General features: G+C 57.4%; 1 protein-coding gene and 1 non-coding gene across 3 annotated transcripts in view; one reads left to right on the top strand and one right to left on the bottom strand.

The window, feature by feature from the left end:
- Positions 1-14,990, bottom strand: part of RBFOX3 (RNA binding fox-1 homolog 3) — a 393,881-nt gene that overhangs the window by 326,547 nt on the left and 52,344 nt on the right. The window lies entirely within an intron of this gene.
- Positions 3,236-3,304, top strand: LOC116158004 (small nucleolar RNA U2-30). The gene has a single exon (XR_004142234.1). It is a non-coding gene; the product is annotated as a small nucleolar RNA U2-30 (small nucleolar RNA).

The raw sequence follows: 14,990 nt of genomic DNA, 5'->3' as shown, positions 1-14,990 counted from the left end.
CTGCCAAGTCCCCAGGCCCTGCCCACAGCCTGCGCCTGCCTTCGGGGGAGGGGGCTCCTGCTGCGAGCCCACCCTGCCCTTCGGCCTCTGCTCCTGCTGGGCCAAGGAGGCCGCGGGTAGGGCGAGGAGCCTGCAGCCCGGCGGGGAGGGCGGCCCAGGCCAGCGGAGGGCCCGGCTGCCAGGCTCCCTCAGCTCTAGCAACCTCATCAGCTGAGGCAGCTTCACTTTTAAGCAACCAGCGAAGGACAAGCACCCTGCAAATTTAGAACGCGTGATGGCTGGTATTCATCTTAGCACGCGGGGTGCGGGGAGGAGACAGAAAGATGCGCTCATGGCCGCGCCAGCACATCGCAGCCCCCAGAGGCGCCTGCGGAAGGGAATGTCTTCCCCGAAAGGGAAAAGGGAGCAGGCCCCCTGAGGCCATGCCCCCACCCCCACCCCCACCCCGAGGGCTGCCCATCACCACTACACCCACCAGCAAGGCCCCACCCAGGCCACCTCAGCCCCACCTCTGGGCCCCCCTTTCCTTTCTCACATTTTGCTAAAAATAAAACCCCTTTTGGCAGCACACACACCCAGTTTCCCCAGAACATAAGCTTCCTGGGCATCTAGAAAAGGGAAGAGCGCTACCTCTCATGGAGCCCAGATGGATTCCTGAAAATTTGTGTCAAACCAATTTCTGTAAATCTCATCATGTTCCTAGTGATTCACCTTCATCTGAGAAACACTTCCCTCCTGCCAGCTGCTCTCCTGACCAGCTCCTTCCACGCACACAGACGTGCTCGCCAGCGATGGGCCTGAGCAAACGCCAGCTCGAGAGGGGCTGCAGCCGCGGAGGGTCCTCGTGCGATCTGAATGCTCATGCCCAGATTTTGCTGCATCAGGGCTCAGGTTTCCAGGCAGCAGGGCAGGCGGCACCGTGCCCTCCTCAGTGCTTCTTCAGGCCTCGCCTGACTTCCTTCGGGGCGGCAGCACCGGAACCACACCCGCACCCCTCACCTGCCTCCCCATGGCACCGCAAGGCGGTCCTCTGCCACGCGATAGGCCTGAGTGAGACCTGCACAGTAGTGGGGGAGGGAGGGGGAGAGGCAGGCTCAGTTTCCCTGCGGTAACATCTACCACGTGCTGGTCCTCAAGGCAGGGAGGGGTGGCCCGCAGCAAAGCCGGACTGGACCGCGCAAGCCTTGGCTGGCACAGAGTGGGTGAGGCAGGCTCCGCATGAGCAGGCCTGCAGTGTAGGAAGACGCCTCTCACTGCAGGACAGAAGCATCGAGGCTGCAGGCAGGGAGGCGGGTGGTGGTGCTGGTGCCGGAGGAGATGGAGAGACGGGGACCCATCCAAGGTCCCAGGCCACTGGACAGGGCAATACACTAACATTTGGGAGGTCAGAGGAAAAGAAGGTGACCAAGGCCCATGCCGTCAGAGTAGGGGGCCTCTCCCTGCTCCTGCGGCCGCTCTCCAGGACAGACCAGCCGGGAGTCATCCTGCAGCTCTAGTCTCCGTCCCCTATGCTGATGGTGCTGGAGAGGGCGCTCAGGGCACACAGGCCTGACCTTACTGTCCTGTCCAATTATGCACAACAGACTCCCAGGACACAAGCGAGGCCACAGGGACCAATTCCCCCTCCACGGCTTTCTTTTGTCAAGTGACTGCTAAAAACTGGGTGTGCTCACGCACATGTGTGAAGGAGGGGGTGACAGCTATTGAAACAGCTCTGAGCAGTCAGGAGCTGAATGTCCACTGACACACAGAAGCGGTGGAACCCACTGGTTTATACCAGGGTCGGAGGTGGGGGGCCCCCAGCTGGATTATACATTCCTTAAAGGAGGAAAAGAGGGTGGGTATGCGCTCGGCACCCGCCCTGGTTCAAGCCCCACCCAAGGTACTTGACCCTTGTTATTTCATCTCGTCTTCACAACGTCACCCGCATTTTGTGGGTGAAGGAAGCTGAGCCTCCGAGAGTCGCCCAAGCACGAGCTGGTGGGGGAGCTGGGGTCTGATTTGCTCTACCACGCGGCCTCTGCCCTTCATTTCTCTCTTGTAGGACCGCCCCGAGGACGCGACAGGCTGAGCGCTCCATCCCCTCCAGACGCAGGTGGGCGCTGAGAGTCAAGTCCCCCTCCAGCCCCAGGGTCCAGGCCTCAGAAATCCTCCAGAGGCCACACCCTGGCCACACCCTCAGACTCACCCAGCCACGCCCCAGCACACCCCTCGGCTGGCCTGGGTAGAACAGAAGACTGGAGGAGGATCAAGGAGGGTGGTGATAAACCCACCTGTCAGGGAGGGGTCTCTGGGTCACTTCCAGGAAAGGGAAAAACAGCTCTGCCCAGCCCAGGGTCCCAGGGGTGTGAGAGGGAGGGGCTCGGTGTGTGGCCCCCGGGGACGCTGGGGGCTGAGCATGGCAGCTGCACAGCACAGGAGGGCGACCCCCGCCACCTCTGGTCTGGGGGTCTGAGCAGCCTCTGGCAAGATCCACAGCTATGGTTTTGTCCTTATTATAAAAGTAATACATATTCACTGCAGAAAATTTAGAAACTACACATATGCAAAAAGGAGAAAATTAAAAATAGCCCCCAATCCCCCTGCCCTGAAATAACTCCTGCTAACATTTTGAGCACACATACCCTCCCAGACTTCCCTATGCATAGAATATGTATTTTTGGTACCGAGTGGGATCATACTATACATTCCATTTTGTAACTCTTTCCCATTTAACTGTCTCGTACCAAACCACTAAGGATTCTTCCACAACATCGATTTTAATGGCCGAATTAGCCAAAGAATGCTAAAAGGACGGCTGGCCGGGGCGGGGGGTGGGTCTTACAAGCCAGAGCACTGCAGCGAAAGCATAAGTGGGACAGTGCCCTTTGTCAACAAATCAGCTCTACGGTTACAGAAAAATACGACTTTCTTAAAGAAGTTTTTTTCTCTTTAGTCTAAATTCTACAATATAAAAAACCCTGACTTGAAGACATGATATTCAGAAGAGAGCCCCCTTCCCCGAGGTCGCCTCTCACTAAAGTGGGTCAGTGATGCACACAGCTAGCCCAGCACCTGGAGACCTTCCGGTCCACCTGACGCGGGCTCTCTGTAGGTCTGAGAAGGGAAAGCGGAGAGTGATTTAAAACAATCAGGGGTCATGTCTCCCTGTGCGTGGAGGCAACGTACGGAGGACTTGTTGATGGATGAATGAGATTAGGGGGAGGATGTTTATGTATGAAAGGTGATCAGTTCTTAGCAGTGATGAAAGGTTTTACTACTGACCTTTATAACTGTGAAGGTTTCTACACTTGATCTGAGCTCAAAAACAGAGAGAGAGAGGGGTAGGGGAGCCTCCCCTTGGCTGCAGACGTCTTCAGAAGGTAACATCACAGTTCTAAGGGCTGACCTGACTTCCTCTCACTGCAGGCATCATGGACTGAACGCTTGTGTCCCCCCATGCAGGCCACTCAAGGACCCCATGAGCAGCTGCCGCTGCGGGTCTGGCACCTCCCTCCGCAGCTTCCTACGCACGCAGGGACCCTCTCTCCTCCCCCTCCCCACTTCCACTCATGGCTGGAACTAAGCAACCCCACGGGGGAAGGGAGGAAAAATGACCATCCCCTTGGCCTGGCAGCTTGACCCCAGAACCCCCATTATACGAACCACCACCCAACTCCCAGACTTGTCCTGTGCCGCGTGTCCTCGGCAACGCCAGAGAAATACACAACCACGTCCTGGAAACCTGCCAGCCGAGGGGCCCTGCTGCAGTGTGGCTCAGTGAGCAGGTGCTTGTGGCCACATCAGTTCTGTCAAAGGTGCTCCATTGTGTCGAAGGACAGATGGACAAGCCAGGCTCCCTGACTCCTGAGCCTGCCGGCCATGGGCTTCCTCTTGTGGAACGAGGCACCAAAGGCTCTAAGAGGAGCAGCCATGGGCTCCTGGGGCCCCGGCTGGCCCAGCACCTGGGATGGAAAGCCCCCTGCTGTCCCCTCCTTCCTCTGAGGGACCAGGAAGGTATGTCAGTTTCCTGGGGCTGCGGTAACAAAATGCCACAAACTGAGTGGCTTAAAACAACCCGGTTTTACTCTCAAATGGTTCTGGGGGCTAGAAGCGAAAAACTAAGGTGTCGGCAGACTGTCCTCTCCTCTTCTTATAAGGACACCCGTCCCTGGATTTAGGGTCCACTCTACTCCAGTATGGCCTCATCGTAGCCATGATTAAATCTGCAAAGACCCTAATTCCAATTGAGACCTGATTCACAGGACCGAGGATTCAGGCTTGGGCAGGCGAGGACACAAGGCAGCCAGCAGAGCAGGTCTTCCCTGGAGGGTCGCGGGTGGACAGGCCCCTACCCGGGCACGGGGGCCTCTCCCTGCACTGCCTCCCCACCATCTGCGTGCCACCCGGACTCTGCTCCCCCAGTGCGGGGCCTCACGGCCTGCTGATGCTCATGTCCCTCCGACGGAGCCAAACTGTCCCCCGAGCGTCTGCTCCCACACATCCCTTTTCTGCCTCTGAACACAAAGGGACAAACCTACTTCCTCCTCCACACGACAGACCTGTGAACCAGCACCACGTGGCAGCAGGCCCACCCACGCCCACCCCACCCCCCGAGGCTCCTGGTGGCTTCAAGAGCCCCCCCTGTGTCATGGGTGTACATCCCCTCACACCCTAGCTGAGCCAGCCCCCGCTGGCCACTGTCTCTCCTAAAGTGAGACACAGAACTGACCACAGTGCCCTGAGGTCGCCCTCTCCCTTGGAGATGCTTTTCCCCAAACATGCACAGGGCACTGGGGGCACAAAGCTGGGGGTGCTGGAGAGGAAGGGCCCCGTGCTCAAGCCCCTGGCTCCTGGCTGAGGGGGTGGGGAGGGGACAGGACAGCCCCTCACCCCGAGTCGGGCTGTAGGGTTGCTATTCGCCTATTCTGCAAACACAAGCCCCTGACATGGGAGACAGATGGGAGAGGAGCTGGTCCCGGCCGGCCTGTCATCAGAATCTGTGTGATCGTGTGACGGCTGCTCCCCCAGGGGAGACGGCTCCCCCACAGCAGGGCCAGGTGTGCGTGTGCCCCGAGCTTGACAGTCTTGTTGAATGACTGACTGAGTGAATAACTGAAGTGGATGGGGAAGGGAGACACCCCCTCTCCCCTCCTCTGGACTTGCAGCCCTTGAGGTGACTCCCTGTGGAGTTACAGGGTGAATGTGGTTCTGTGGGGCGATGACCACAGTCAGAGCAGGATACCCTCAGGGCTGCCTCCCCCCAAGGCCCAGTTCCCTCCCCTAGAGAAGAGCTTTCTGTGGGTGCAGAGAACGCAAGATAATAAAGGTGGTGGGGTTTTGAAAGCCAGCTGGGCCAGCCCTCTGTCTTGGGGGCAGCATGAGGGCAGCGAAGTCCTAACTAAGGCTTTCAAGCCACATGCGCTTCCTTTAAACCCAGGAACTGCCGACAAGATCAGCAGACCCTAGGCACCCATGTGGGGTTGGAGGTCTACAGATGCCTTTGACCCAGAAAGCCGCTGTCATGAGAAGCTCAGGTCCAAGGCTTTGAGATCAGGTGAGGACTGTGATGACAGCTGGTCCAGAAGCAACTCCAAGACTGTGTGTAACAGTCAAAGCCTGAGAGTAGCCCATATGTAAAGAGCACCCTGGAACAAACAAACAAAAAAGACTCCATGGAAACACAGATAAATTACATAAACAGGGTGTTCAGAGAAGTTGAATGCAAATGAGCAATAAACACAGAAGAAGACACCTAACTTTCTCAGAGTTGAGGACATGCAAGTTAAAATGATATTGTGTACCCTTAGACTGACAAATATTTAAAGAAAGAATAAAAACTGATACTAGCATGGGTGTAGGATAATAGATTCCCATGTGGTACAGAGAGAACTGTAAATACTTGCAACTTTGTAAAGCAATCCAGCTGTATTATTAAAACCTAAGATGTATATACCCTTGGCCCCAATAAGTTCTACTTTGGGATTTTCTCTAAAAAAAGCAGAAAATGCCAGGAAAATACACAGTGCATGAAAACAATGTATGTGCGTTGCACATGGGTGGGTCAGTATGAGCAAAGGGGAGACATGGGGAGGGGACACTTCCAACTGTTAGCAGAAGTCAGAGGTCACCAGGAGAGCTGGATCTGGGGAGGGGCCGAGGAGACTAATCGTTTCACTTTAGACACTTCTGTCTTGGAAGAACTAATACAATCAACAAGTAATGACTTTTACATCTCATGCGACTGCATTTTTTACATGACTAAGGACATGGTTTCAAAATGAAGCCTTTCTACATGCTCTGCTGTTGCAGGTGGCATTGCCAGATTCAGCAAATAAAAACACAGGACGCCCAGATAAGTTTGAATTTCAGATAAACAACGTATTTTTAAAATACAAGTATGTGCCATGCAATATTTGGCACATACTTAGACAAAAACAACTCTTTGTTGTTCATCTGAAATTCAAACTTAACTGGCCATCCCAGGTTTTATCTGGCAGCCCTAGAAACAGAGGAAGGGACAAGGAAGAACTCTGAATCTCTAGCTCCGTTTCTCCCCTCTCCCCATGAAAACCTGTCACGGCCATGACGACGCTTTTCTCCCGGCGATTGCGCACACGCGCACACGCGCTCACACGCACGCCTTCACTCACTCACATGTTCTGATCAGCGCCCGTCACCTCCAAGAGAACATTCTCTGACTCGGCCCGGCCCTGCCTTACACAAGCTGATGTTTGTCACAGTTCCTATTTGAGAGTCAGGATGTCAAATCAAAGCCCCCAAGAGCGGCATCTGGGCCTTTCTCAGTCCGTGTCCGAGCCCGGCCGTGCTGGGCACACGGAAGGTGGTCGGCACACTGGGGGAGACCAGTGAGTGGAGGACCAGGCATGCCCCGGAGGGAGGATGGCACCCCCCTCTTTAAGGTGTGTGGCATCCAGCTTCCAGCCCGCTGCTTTGCAGGGTCACTCCCCCCAACTTCTTAGCCGTGGTCAGCATCTTGGCATCTACGTCTTCTTTCCCCCTCTTTCCCAGCCCTGAACACATGATGCACCGAGCCTCACGCAAAGAGGCTTAAGCCATTGCTTCCAAAGGCGAGATTCGTATCTCATTCCATGTTATTCACCTGCTGCCACGGTGAAGAGACCGAGGGGCTGAGGACCAGCCTGGCTGGAGACAGGGAGACCCTAACCAGGTTGTAGGCTGCTCAAATTCCTCACCTGTACAAGCAGAAGTCGGGCGGATGTTCTTGAAGGGACTTCTAAGCCTGAGTTTAAAGTCAGGAGTGTCCCCGGCCCTGCTATTCCAGAGTGTGCCACTCACCCACCCTTGCCCAAAGCCGGCAAACGTGCCCACTGGCCACGGCCAAGTCCTCGGCCCTCTCCTTGAGGCCCAGGCAGCCTCTGCTGGAATCGCTGCTTAGCCCGCCATCCACCGTGTGGAGTTGCGTGCGGAAGCCGCAGCCACGACGTTAGCATCACAGCCCGCACTGATCTTTGTCAATTACGCCGCAGTATTTGAGCTCCGACCAGCTTTAAATCGAATCAGGACGAAATCATCAGAATAAAAGGAGCCCAAGCCGCAGCCTTCCAATTCCAGTGCTGGGGAAAAAAAAGTTATACGTTTCATAATGGCCTTCTACCCCATAATGAACAGGAAAAATAAATTAGATTCCAAGCTAAGGGTATATTTATGCAATTTCATTATGTGCCCATGAGCAAGCCTGGTTTTCACCAAGATAAAAATGAGCTCTCAGAAACACTCGCACTAAATAAATGGAGTGATTTAACAGCTTAACGGGGAGCGTGGAGGAGGGACTGAAGGACAACGTCAAAAATGGAAAATAAAAATAAGAGGCTGCCCGGCGCGCCTCCCGCACCGCGAGCACTAGGCCAGCCGCACCGGGGCCGCGCGGTCCTCGGTGGGAGCTCCGGGTGACCGAGGCCAGGACAGCCGGAGGGAACACGGCTTCCCCCAGAGCCGAGGAGCTGCTGCGGCTCCGCACAGCAGTCAGCAGACCATCGATCTGCCCCCAGAGCCCCAGGCCCAGTGGTCAGTTCTTCAGAGACCTCGCTCTTTCCGGAGAAGATTGGCTGCAGCAGCTTCTGCAGTAAGACTCCTGGGGGTCCTGCTCCTTCCCCTCTCATCACCAACCCTTCTCCCCTCACGTCCAGGGGTCCTGTGGGTTCTTCTGCTTCCGTGTCAGGGTTACCCGAGGCTCGTGTGGCCCTGGCTTCGAGGGCACACGTGGCACCTCCTCCAGGGTCCCCACGCACCGCCTGCGCGGCCTTCGCCTTAGCATTTCTTTATCCAGAAACGAAGACACATTCTCTGCTGCCTTCGAACCCTCCGAGCGTGCAGAGTTGTTTTTTCGGTGCATTGCTTACCGCGCGATGCTCCGGGACCTCAGTGTGAGAGGCGGTTGTTGTGAAGGTTGACAAAATAATGGATTTATTTTTATTTTTTTAATGCATATTTACAAAGCTGGAAGGTGTTTCCCGAAAACTCCAGCAGCGTGTAGCTGGGACAGACCTCTTTCAGAGGCGGCTGCTTGGCTTCCTGAGGTGCCCTTTTCAGCCTCATGAAGGGGCTCCCCGATGCTGCCAGCAAGGGCGAAGAAAAGGCCTGGAATGTCAATCCCAGGGGCACCTCCGGAGGAACCTCCCTCTTCACGGACAAGGATGTCAAGGCCCCAAGGGATCAGGAGGGGTCCAGCTCATCAGCGCAGGGGCGGGGCTCACCCAAGCCTGCCCCCTCTAGAACTATCATGCCAGCCACAGGGTCATCTTTATGTTTCCCAGCAGCCACATTAAAAAAGTTCCCCCCAACACAGGTGAAATTAACTTCAATAATATATTTCATGTAACGCAATATATCCAAAATATTATCAGGTCAATATGTGACCCACGTAAAGAATTACCGAGATGGTTCACACGCTTTGCCAGTGTGCAGAGTCTTTGAAATCCAGTGGGCATTTTCCACCCCCAGCCCATCTCCACCCAGACCGTCCAGCAGCCGGTGGCCTCCCCCTCGGACGAGGCAGGCACTGAACTCTATCACGTCACGACTGCCTCATTTACAAACAACCCCAAGCCTGAAAGACAACCACGCGGCCTCACGTGGCCGCCGACCGGTGCAGGGAAAGACACCCGGCTCTCAGGAAGGCATGTTTACAACCTTCATGATTAGTGATTTTCCAAAACCGCCGTAAGACCAAAATGAAAAACCACCACCCCTGCGACTCCTCGAGCATCTCCTGTGTTAGGAAGAAAGAACTTTGCAGGTGATGTCTTGCTGCATCCCCTGCAGAGCCCCGGGGGCACGTACTGCCATCGCCGTGACGCCCCGCCGGGGACAGAGGCTGCACAGAGGCTGCGGCAGGATCACACAGTGAGCCAACAGCCATCGGGGAGCCGAACGCCGTGCTGATCGGCCTCTGAGGGGAGACCCTCCCCTCCTGACAACGGGAATGCACTCGGAACCCAACAGGTGCAGGGTTCCCCACGTCCCCCTCTGGCAGCCTCATGACCCAACGTGGGGCAAAACCAAGACCCTTGGCATGTTCACAGTCCCTCCTTTCCCGGCCTCCGAGGGAAAAAATAAACAGCCCAGCAGACAGATAAATACGGACCAAGGAAGGTAAAACGAGCTGTGAAGATCAAGCAGGCCGGGCTCACACCAGCCTCTGGGTCTCAGGCACCAAGCTCGTCAGCTCACGAGCGCAGACAGAGCTGGAGTTCCACGGCACAGAGTGGCTCCTGGCTCCCACCCGGGGAAAGCGCAGAGTGACTGGTCGACCCGCGAAGACACAGCCAGTGTCTGCAGAAGGCACAGGGGGGTAGCTGGAGCGCCAAGAACTTGCTGAGGACACTGCGGGACAGAGGGACTCAAATGCCCACCCTCACCCTACTGAGGCACTGAGGGGCCCCTTCCTGCCTGCTCGGGTTGGGGTCGGGTCCCCGGGGGCCTGGCTGTCATCCTCACCGAGGCCCCATAGCAGGCGAGAAGCTGTGCCCGTGGCTGGTGGGTGGTGGAGCCTGGGCCCAAGCCCGGCCGCGCACTGCTTCCACGTCACCTGCTCGGTGTTCGTCCCCCTCGTGGGTCAGCCGGGGCATCAGCCCTGGGATGCTGTCGGGCTCAAGACGTGAGCTGCCACTGTCACGTGGTGAGTACTGGTGCTGGGGGGAGGAGGCCCCGAGGAAATGTGGGGAAGGGGGGGCTGTCTCTTCGGTTGCTGGGGAACAGATTTGGAGAAAGAGGAGCAGGAGTGAAGAGGAGAGAAGGGGAGGGAAGGAGCAGAGAGAACAAGTCCTCCCAGAGCGTCGAGGAGTTCGCTCCTCCACCTCCCGGCCTCCCGCTTGCCCTGCTGACTAGACGCCTTGACCAGTGCCATCTGCGGGTACCACACCTGCCACAACGTGGCCACCAGGCTCCCCTGCCACCGTCCTTGAGGGCCTGCGTCCCCGAGCCACCCCCTCGATGCTCTTACATAACTCGGGTCCTTCCCCGCCCATGAGCAGCGCCGTCCTCCAAGTCCCCCCCACCTTCTAGACACGGGGGTGTAACATCTGCTCGCACGGCTCCCCTCCCAGAGAACGCCTTCCCCCACACAGCACACCCCGAACTCCGACACCGTCACCCTCCCCCAAAGCAGCAAGGGATAAAAAATAACATAAAATAAAAACATGCTACCACCGCCACCCACCACATCATTAAGGACAAAAAAGAGTCTCCTGCAAATAAAACTCTTTCCTCCTTGTTCTAGAAAAACAGTAGCAAGTCCTGGGAGGGGGAGCGCAGGGAGGGAGCAGACGAGGGCCGCTCTGCCTTTCCGTCTCCATTGCTGAAATCATCTCTGACACGTCTTATTTCAAACAGAGGGGGAGAGAAGCCCACAGGGCTCTCAGTGCTCCCACAGCGCGCACCCGGGGAGGGCGTGTTGGAACTCGGCGCCAGGAAGTGGCATCGGGGTCCCGGTTCCCCCTGCCCTCATCCTCGCTCCCCTCCCTACAGAGGAGCATGTCTGTAGGAACAGAAGGAGGGCCTGTGTTTGGTTTTGGATCAAGAGGCCAGATCTGCACCATTGGAACCCCCAAGGGATGGGGAGTGAGAGGGAGTGCGGCCCAGGATGCGCCAGGACGGCCGGAGCCAGCCCGACACCGCCGTGAGAACAGGAGGGAAACCTGTCGTTCTTTCCCCAGGACACACACCCTGATCCACCTCCCATTATCCAACCCAGCCTCACCGCTGAGACCTCGGTTCCCTTTCCTGTGTGTTCTCAGCTGCCCTGTGTCCTCGCTGCACTGGTCCAGGTGCCCAAACCCCACTACAGCCAAGAGTCCGTCCGGTTCTGCATCCGGGCTCACACATGCTCCCCTCTCACTCACTTGGCGTCTGCATCGTCTCTGGAGGGTCTTAGTGGGTGTGAAAGGCTCCCCTTTGATTACTCCTATATAGCTAACTGTGTGTGCACGTGTGTGCACACTGCGTGCAAAACCATCACATGGCGACTTAGACAAATCCCAGATATGTTGGATACAGTTCACAGATATGCATAACAACAAATTTAAAGTAAAGCAAATCATTTCCGAGAGGCGCCGGGTGGGTCCAGGAGGGTCAGAGCTGCGGGCTGGGTCTCAGGAGCTCTCATCCCCCTGGATCTACACTCCCACCCGTCGCCACAGCTGGGCCATGAGCGTGCGAGCCCATCACAGACAGTTCTCAGGACGGCAGGGAAGAGCCTGCAGCCCAGGCTGCTCTCTCACCAAAACCAAGAGATCCGGTTCCTCAGCCCCAGAAGGGTGTGTTTATGGAGGCCCTGCTGCGTGTTTCTCAGTCTTCCCCTTCCAGCCGCACAGAGGAACAAGCAGACCCCCTCAGGTGCAATGTCATCCCTGAGGTCTCCAGCTGCAGCCCTCCACCCAGCCCCCCAAGAGCAAGCAAGAGGGGTGACTGCTGGACTGTCTGCACACATGCACCAAGAGCAGAGCATCCCGGGTTCCCTCCCACCTGCAGGTGCTCCCAGCCACCCCGTCCTCACAGTTATGTCCACTACGTGGCGGGCATCCCGCTCGGGGCTGCAGCTGGGCGCTGGGCACTGCACTCCCACCAGGGAGGCCCTGACAAGCAGACCGTTGTCCGATGGAGGACGGCGCAGAAGGACGGCAGAGGAGAAGGAGCACCCCCGCCGCCCAGAGGCTCAGAGGTTATCACTCCTTTTACCTTTTCTACTAAAAATGTGCTGACTGGGGGAGGGGACCAGGGGAGGATCAGGCATGGGAGCCCTGGGAGAAAGTCCCCAGACAAGCTCTCTCTTCCCCCCTCTCCTTGGGACGGGGGTTCACCTGCCAAAGCAAACCCGGGGCACAGGCAGGAAACGTGTGCACTGCATTCTCAGAGAACCCTCACGCGGAGGGAAAGAGAGGACGTCCTTTTTATTCCAGTCCAGTAGCTGCTTGCCCAGCACGGGCTGCATGTCGAAGGCCAACAGGGGAAGGCAGAGGAGAAACGGGACAGGAGGCCCCAGGAGTCCCGGGGCGTGGAGGTGTCCCCCACGGCGCCCCCGCTCCCCCATAACAGGCCGAGCACCCAGCCGTGCCCAGCACGCTCACACGTGCGGATCCCAGCGCCTGCCGCGCCCTGACCTGCAAAGAAAGACCTGGTCTCCCACCCTCCCCTTGCCTGATGAGTCATTCGTGGGGGCCCCGCCGCAGGCGGGCTGCCTCCCCGCGACCCTGGAGGAAAACCAGCTTCCCTCCTCGCTCTCTTTGGTCTGAACGGCCTGGAGCAACGCAGGCCATTCCTTTGCCTGTGCTCAGATCTTACAGAAAAATCAAATTCCCAGGCAGAGCCTCACGCAGGGCTGGCGGCCGCTGCCTGCAAACGAGGCGCATGGTGGAGCGGGCCACACCTGCTGTAAAGGAGCAGGGGCAGCCCGGGGTGCTCCCAGCTCCAGCCGGGCCCCAGAGCAGGGGTTGTTCCAGAGGCCACCACGGATGCAGCTGGAGCGCTGAGTCCCGGGCCCGAGGCTGCTGGCTTCTGGGCACCCTCATGTCCGCCCTCACCCACTGCTCCCTGCTCCTCTCTCCCACGCTCTCCCAGAGAAGAAGGACAGCTTGCATTTGTGACGCCTGCAGCTCAGAAGTCCAAGCAGGCATCCTGCCGGGTGGGGTGGGGGAAGGCGGCGGCAGCTCCCTTCCCTCTCCCAAGGGCTGGCACAGCCCCTTGGCAAGGCTCTGTCACCACCCCCAGAGCCATGGGTGTGTCCAGGATGGTGGTACAGACCATCCGGAAGAAATGCGGGCTAAGCAGCGCCAGTTGGGGGAGAAGAGGCCTGCTCGGGTCTGGCCCCTGCCCCCACCCCCCTCCAGGGCTCGTGTGGCCCCCAGCAAGCCCTTTCATCCCCCTGGGCCTCCATCCTCCTCTGAGTAGTAGGGGACACCCAGCCTCCTCACCACGACACCCCATTAAGCTGAAGAACAGCCTGTCCACATCTGCAGCTTTCGTATGTGTTTGGGCATCTCTTCAAGCCCAGCAGCTACGTCAGGGCCTGGCATGCAGTAAGTGCTCAATAAATATTTGCGAAATGAATACAGGAATGCCTCCCTGTGGCACTTCATCTCACCCTCATGAAAAGCCTAGGAACTAGCAAGAGCCCTCATCAGCCTGCAGGGGACAATCAGCATCACTGCAGGAGCGCTGCGACCGACTGTGGGAGCTCTCTGTCTGCATTCTCTCATCTCTCCCTCTCCTCTGGCCGTGAGGACCTACGATTATCACCACTACTTTGCAGATGGAGAAACTGAGGCTCAGAGAGGGAGGAACACTGCCCGAGGTTCCCCTGGCCCCAGATCAGAACAGACACCAATTCGAACCAGGCCAGCCTGCATCTGCCCTCCACGAGGGCCAAGGAAAGGCAGCTGGCAGACAACAGAAAACAAAGCCTGGGTTTTCACCAGGTCCCTGGGTTCCACACGGCAGCAGCTCACCTTATTTACAAAGCCGTAAGGGCGGCCCTGGGATGACACACGAGGCCGGAGGGGCTCACCCCGAGGTGGGAGCCTTCATCGCAGAAGCACAGCCTTCAAGCTGGCTCCCACCCATGTCTCCAGGGCTGCGGGGGTCCCGCACGGCCCCCAGGAAAGAGCAGGTGGCTCCTCTCTTTCCGCTGGAGACGGGCTCAGCAGAAGTTACAGCCAACTGCAGCTCCGAGGCAGGCGGAGCCCGGCTTTCTGTGGAGACTGGAGAACAATCTGACACCAGCGTCAGCTTAACCAGAAGACTCTTTAACGAGATCACGACAATGGTTTGTGTCCGTGTCAAGATGGGGCGGTGACCCTGGCCTCCAACCCAGAGGGAGGATTTAGGGGCACCCCAGGGAGATGACGGGGACTTGGCAGAGCAGGCCTGGCCTGAGATTTTCCAGTGGCGCAGGGGGATGGGACACCCCCCTCCCCGGAGATGGCGAGACAGAGAAAGGAAAGAGGAAGCCAGGTCCTGCTCCCACTTTGCATCCCTGTCCCTCAGGAAGGAGGGGAAAGGAGAGAGGAGGACACGAATATTCCTTCTCCACGTGGCCCAGTATCCCAGCTGAGAGGGCCCCACAGCTGTGGGCACAAGCCTCTGCCTGGCAGAGCTAACTTTAAAATAAGAAGAGTTGAATCATCACAAAAAGTAAAAATTCTCTGGGCTCAGAGACATGACAGATGAAGCAGTTTACCTAAAAAGCCCCAGTGTTCTGGGAAGAACACACACACACACACACACACACACACACACACCCCCAAACCGTGGAAAACCAGCCTCCAGGGCCGAATGCGGGCATGCCCACCGTGCCTTCCGGGCGCCCACCAAGAGCTCCTGTGCCTCCCTCCACTTGAATCAATCCTTTGTCTTTATCTTCTGGGGTCTGTAAAAGGAAAAGTCTATACCAGAAAAACGGTCAGAAACAGGTCACCCCCAGCCAGGGCCCAGTCAGGCTTATGAACCTGAACACAGTCCACATGTGACAGGCC

Source organism: Camelus dromedarius, chromosome 16 (genome assembly GCF_036321535.1).
Source record: "Camelus dromedarius isolate mCamDro1 chromosome 16, mCamDro1.pat, whole genome shotgun sequence".
NCBI lineage: Eukaryota > Metazoa > Chordata > Mammalia > Artiodactyla > Camelidae > Camelus > Camelus dromedarius.
The sequence above is the reverse complement of the archived record's forward strand: the minus strand, read 5'-3'. Positions and strand labels throughout refer to the sequence as shown.